General features: G+C 43.4%; 1 protein-coding gene across 1 annotated transcript in view; it reads right to left on the reverse strand.

Annotated features, from left to right (window-relative positions):
* Positions 1-5663, reverse strand: part of SYT2 (synaptotagmin 2) — a 155469-nt gene extending 149806 nt beyond the window's left edge. The window contains exon 1 of the mRNA XM_030221083.1: positions 5600-5663. The gene's annotated coding sequence lies outside the window, so the exon portion shown is untranslated. The remainder of the gene's footprint in view (positions 1-5599) is intronic.
* Positions 5664-6000: the final 337 nt, after the last annotated feature.

Genomic DNA, 6000 nt, shown 5'->3' on the forward strand with positions numbered 1-6000 from the left:
ATACCACTGTTGTCTGGTTACATTTAAGCCTCCCTTGCCCCCAGAATGCCTCCAGTCCCCCTCCTTATCTTCAGGGCCAATATTCAGACTGCAGGCGAGAGCACAGCTAACTCCGGCGGTCGGTGGTCAATCTGGATATTCAATTCCGAGACGTTTCTCTTGATTGGCAATAAATATCCGGGTTATTTTTAGGTGGTTTAAAGTTAACCGGCTAAGTCGATAAAGATAGAGGTTAACTTTAAACCAGCTAAAGATATACAAGCTATTTAGGTGGCCCAATGTGGCTACTTACAATAGCCAGATATGAATTGAATATTTGAGGATGGCAGGCTATATTGCCCAAAACAGCCAGGTGCTAAATGGGAATATTCAGCGGAAGATAACTGGCTATCCCCCGCCTAATATCACCGGATAGCTGGTTAAGGGCCCCTTTTACTAAGTGGCAGTAAGCCACATTGGGCTTACTGCTCGCTAAACAAGAAGTACCGCCGGGCTACCGCAGCAGCCCAGTGGTACTTCTCACCCCTAATCGCCATTATATCCAGCACTCCAAAAATATATTTATTTTTGTAGCGTCAGAGTGTACCCGGCAATAATCAGGCAGTGCTGTGCGCTGCCCAGTTACCACTGCTTTAGCGCAGGAGCCCTTACCGTCACCTCAATGGTAAGGGCTCCCCCCGAAATAGCCACACAGCAAGTGCTTTACTTGCCACACAGCCATTTCCTACAGGAAAGAGAGGGTCCAAGAAAACAGCAAGGCAGACGATCCGCAAACTCCAAGATGGAAAACAACAAAGCAGATCCGTAGAAAACAAACACATACACTTTATTAATAGAGTATCATCTGAAAAAACATGACCGACACAGGCCATGTTTCGCCCAACAGGGCTGCCTCAGGGGCTACAAAACAAATAAAAGAATAATAATGATATGACAAAGGAGGTTTTAATGCCCCTGTATAAGACGTTGGTGAGGCCCCATCTGGAGTATTGTGTTCAGTTTTGAAGGCCGTATCTTGCGAAGGATGTTAAAAAAATGGAAGCGGTGCAAAGAAAAGCTACGAGGATGGTATGGGATTTACGTTCCAAGACGTATGAAGAGAGGCTTGCTGACCTGAACATGTACACCCTGGAGGAAAGGAGGAACAGGGGTGATATGATACAGACGTTCAAATATTTGAAAGGTATTAATCCGCAAACGAATCTTTTCTGGAGATGGGAAGGCGGTAGAATGAGAGGACATGAAATGAGGTTGAAGGGGGGCAGACTCAGGAAAGATATCAGGAAGTATTTTTTCACGGAGAGGGTGGTGGATGCTTGGAATGCCCTCCCGCGGGAGGTGGTGGAGATGAAAACGGTAACGGAGTTCAAACATGCGTGGGATATGCATAGAGGAATCCTGTGCAGAAGGAATGGATCCTCAGAAGCTTAGCTGAAATTGGGTGGCGGAGCAGTTGGGGGGAAGAGGGGGTGGTGGTTGGGAGGCGAGGATAGGTGAGGGCAGACTTATACGGTCTGTACCAGAGCCGGTGATGGGAGGCGGGACTGGTGGTTGGGAGGCGGGAAATACTGCTGGGCAGACTTATATGGTCTGTGCCCTGAAAAGGACAGGTACAAATTCAAGGTAAGGTATACACATATGAGTTTGTCTTGGGCAGACTGGATGGACCATGCAGGTCTTTTTCTGCCATCATCTACTATGTTACTATGTAATAATGATATGACAAATATAATAAAATAAATATGCAAGATAAATCAGATAAAAACAAAAACAAGAGCTCGGCTGATAAAACAATAACACCTTGATAAATAACATACAATGATATTAAGATACAATGATAACCATACGTGACATACATGTATAAATTGGGACTTAACCAATGTATAATTAATATTATAAAAAAAATTAATATACGGATCTGCTTCCTACAGGGAAGAGAGACTTCCTTTTTACCCACTGCGGTAAAAGGTGACCTCAGCGCATGTGAAAAACACACGCCGATGCCAGTGCAGGTCCCCTTTTGCCGCAATTTGGTAAAAGGGGCCTGAGTTCCTTTTAACTGGCCAGGTGCTGTTCCTGGTGGGTTAAATGGTTTTGAATATTTGGGGGGCTCCTGTTTTGGCTGGATATTAAGATGACCAGCCAAAATACTGTGCTGGCCAGCCTGAAATATGTAACCCTAACAATTTATGCAGTTAACTCAGAATTTAACTGCATAAATTCTTTTGAATATTATACACACACGGAATGTGTTATTTTTTGTTAAGATTTCCTCCTGTTGGTAATAAACATCTCATTTAAGGTAGAGTGTTATATACCAGGCCATAGGATTCTTAACTAGTCCTTGCTGTAAAACAGCCTAAGTTGACATAGAAAAATCTTTCAATATCAGTCAGCCAAGTTTAGAAAGTTGGTCTAAGAAGAAAATAAATAAATACATTCTGTGAAAAAATATCAACAAAAACGGCACAGGTTCTTTCTAGACCAGTTTTAACAGTATGTTTATTTATTTATTTTTGTTACATTTGTACCCTGCACTTTTTCCCACGCATGGCAGGCTCAATGCGGCAGGCAATGGAGGGTTAAGTGACTTGCCCAGAGTCACAAGGAGCTGCCTGTGCCTGAAGTGGGAATCAAACTCAGTTCCCCAGGACCAAAGTCCACCACCCTAACCACTAGGCCACTCCTCCACTGTTGCTACTATTTGAGATTCTACATGGAATGTTGCTATTCCACTAGCAACATTCCATGTAGAAGTCGGCCCTTGCAGATCACCAATGTGGCCGCGCAGGCTTCTGCGAGTCTGACGTCCTGCACGTACATGCAGGACGTCAGACTCACAGAAACAGAAGCCTGCGCAGCCTTCTACATGGAATGTTGCTAGTGGAATAGCAACATTCCATGTAGAATCTCCAATAGTAGCAACATTCCATGTAGAATCTCCAATAGTATCTATTTTATTTTTGTTACATTTGTACCCTGTGCTTTCCCACTCGTGGCAGGCTCAATGCGGCTTACACGGGGCAATGGAGGGTTAAGTGACTTGCCCAGAGTCACAAGGAGCTGCCTGTGCTGGGAATCGAACTCAGTTCCTCAGTTCCCCAGGACCAAAGTCCACCACCCTAACCACTAGGCCACTCCTCCACTGTTGCTACTATTTGAGATTCTACATGGAATGTTGCTATTCCACTAGCAACATTCCATGTAGAAGTCGGCCCTTGCAGATCACCAATGTGGCCGCGCAGGCTTCTGCTTCTGTGAGTCTGACGTCCTGCACATACGTGCAGGACGTCAGACTCACAGAAACAGAAGCCTGCGCAGCCTTCTTCATGGAATGTTGCTAGTGGAATAGCAACATTCCATGTAGAATCTCCAATAGTAGCAACATTCCATGTAGAATCTCCAATAGTATCTATTTTATTTTTGTTACATTTGTACCCTGTGCTTTCCCACTCATGGCAGGCTCAATGCGGCTTACACGGGGCAATGGAGGGTTAAGTGACTTGCCCAGAGTCACAAGGAGCTGCCTGTGCTGGGAATCGAACTCAGTTCCTCAGTTCCCCAGGACCAAAGTCCACCACCCTAACCACTAGGCCACTCCTCCACAGTTTAGCGCTGTCCCACTACAAAAGTGCTGAAATTGTTACCCTCTAGTATACATACATACAGAAAATTTTGAAATAATTCTGCAAAACCATTTGCTGATATTAAATGGCTGAACAGCAATCTTTTACAAAGTAAAAAAAAATATATATATATGTTTTGTTGCACTACTGCAGAGAGGTAGAGTTTTTAAATTTAGAATTACAGTATAATTGCAAAGCATCTCAACCCAGTCCTGGGAACATGCTGAGCCAGTCAGGTTTCTAGGATGTCCATGTCGAATATACATAAGATAAATTTGCATGCACTACTTCCATTATGTACAAATTATCCATTATCATTGCCAGGCAAAAGTTGAGCCTTCACCCTATGGGCTCTGCATTGCAGTACTACAGGACTGGCAATGACGATCAGTTTAAGTATTAATTCTTATACTTTGCTACTTGGCATCAGCTAAACTATTAATTTCAAAAAGAAATCCCCAAACCAGGAAATACAATAATCTATTCTTTGCGTGTGTTCACTTGCGTGCGCACGCGCACACACACACACACACAGACACGCACACACACACACACACATTTTACTCAATCCAAAGAAGTTAACTGGGAATATGAATATTAATGATGGGATTCAGTGAGAAACAGATTTTCTGTAATAAATCAAGATTGATGAAGTTAAAATAATGAATAATCTTGTCACTTTGGTTGTTAGCTTAATGTTTAGAGAAACAAGTATTGTTAATGTGTATGAATTGTTTCAGGGGACTATATCAATAACTACCTGTCAGTTGAGAAATCAAGATAATTTATGGTGCATAAAAGTGTTAGGTCAAAAAGTTCTATGGAGGTTCTTTTCAGCACATAGGGCCTCGAGGAGTAGCCTAGTGGTTAGTGCAGCAGACTTTGATCCTGGGGAACTGGCTTCAATTCCCACTACAGCTCCTTGTGACTGTGGGCAAGTCACTTAACCCTCCGTTGCCCCAGGTACAAAATAAGTACCTGAATATATGTAAACCGCTTTGAATGTAGTTGCAAAAACCTCCAAAAGGCAGTATATCAAGTCCCATTTCCCTTTCTCTATTTGAGATTCTACATGGAATGTTGCTACTGTTGGAGATTCTAGATGGAATATTGCTACTATTGGAGATTCTGTTGCTGCTATTTGAGATTCTACATAGAATGTTGCTATTCCACTAGCAACATTTCTTGTAGAAGCCTGCCCTTGCAGATCAGCAACGTGGCTGCACAGGCAGTTCTGTTTCTGTGAGTCTGACATCCTGCACTGCACCCACTAAAACTGTTCCTGGGACCTGCATACTGCTGTCATGGAGCTGGGTATAACATATGAGGCTGGCAAAAAAAAAAAATTAAGTTTTTTTTTTAGGGTGGGAGGGGGTTGGTGACCACTGGGTGAGTAAGGGGATGTCATCCCTGATTCCCTACGGTGGTCATCTGGTCAGTTCAGGTACCTTTTTGAGGCTTGGTCACAAGAAAAAATGGTCTAAGTAAAGTCGGCCAAGTGCTCGTCAGGGACGCCCTTCTTTTTTCCATTATCGGCCGAGGACGCCCATGTGTTAGGCACACCCCAGTCCCGCCTTCGCTACGCTGCCAACACGCCCCCATGAACTTTGGTCGTCCCTACGACAAAAAGCAGTTGATGGCGCCCAAAATCGGCTTTCGATTATGCCAATTTGGGCGCCCTGAGAGAAGGACGCCCATCTCCCGATTTGTGTCGGAAGATGGGTGCCCTTCTCTTTCGAAAATAAGCCTGTTTGTGACCTAATTGGGGCAGGAACAGTCCTCAGTTGCTCCTGCCCATGCCATCTCTGCCAACAAAATGTCTGCCGTGACCTTCAGTGGCAGTCTTGCAAAATTGTCGCTGAAGGTCATGGCAGCCATTTTGAGATTGTTACTATCCAGGCATTATATAACAGACAATATGTATTCTCATATATATCTTAATGCTCTAAGAAGGGTTTGACTTTGTCCCTTACCTTGGAGTACAGTTAACCAAAAGGTTCTTCAATACTGCTCACGTTATCCAAGCCACATTAAGGCTAAAACAAAATGAAACACACAAAGCAATTGTTAAATTCAAGAATAAGTTTCTTGCATTTAAATATACCCTTCCAAAGAAAATGTTCTTATTTCCTTTTTTTTCTCATTTCCTTTATTTGATTGTAGCCTGGTGACAGTTCCAGATTGGCACGTAGCAAGCCTGTTGCTGTGTGCTGACCCTTTAGTAAAAGGGCCCCTTGGTCAGTGTTATTCAGTTAACACACACTAATGCAAACACACTACACCAAGATTCTATATATGACACTCAAAATTGCATGCTGAAATTTGGACACACACCCAATTTGCACACACAATTTAATTACTTGGAGGGGCATTT

The sequence above is a fragment of the Microcaecilia unicolor genome, chromosome 12 (assembly GCF_901765095.1).
Source record: "Microcaecilia unicolor chromosome 12, aMicUni1.1, whole genome shotgun sequence".
Lineage (NCBI taxonomy): Eukaryota > Metazoa > Chordata > Amphibia > Gymnophiona > Siphonopidae > Microcaecilia > Microcaecilia unicolor.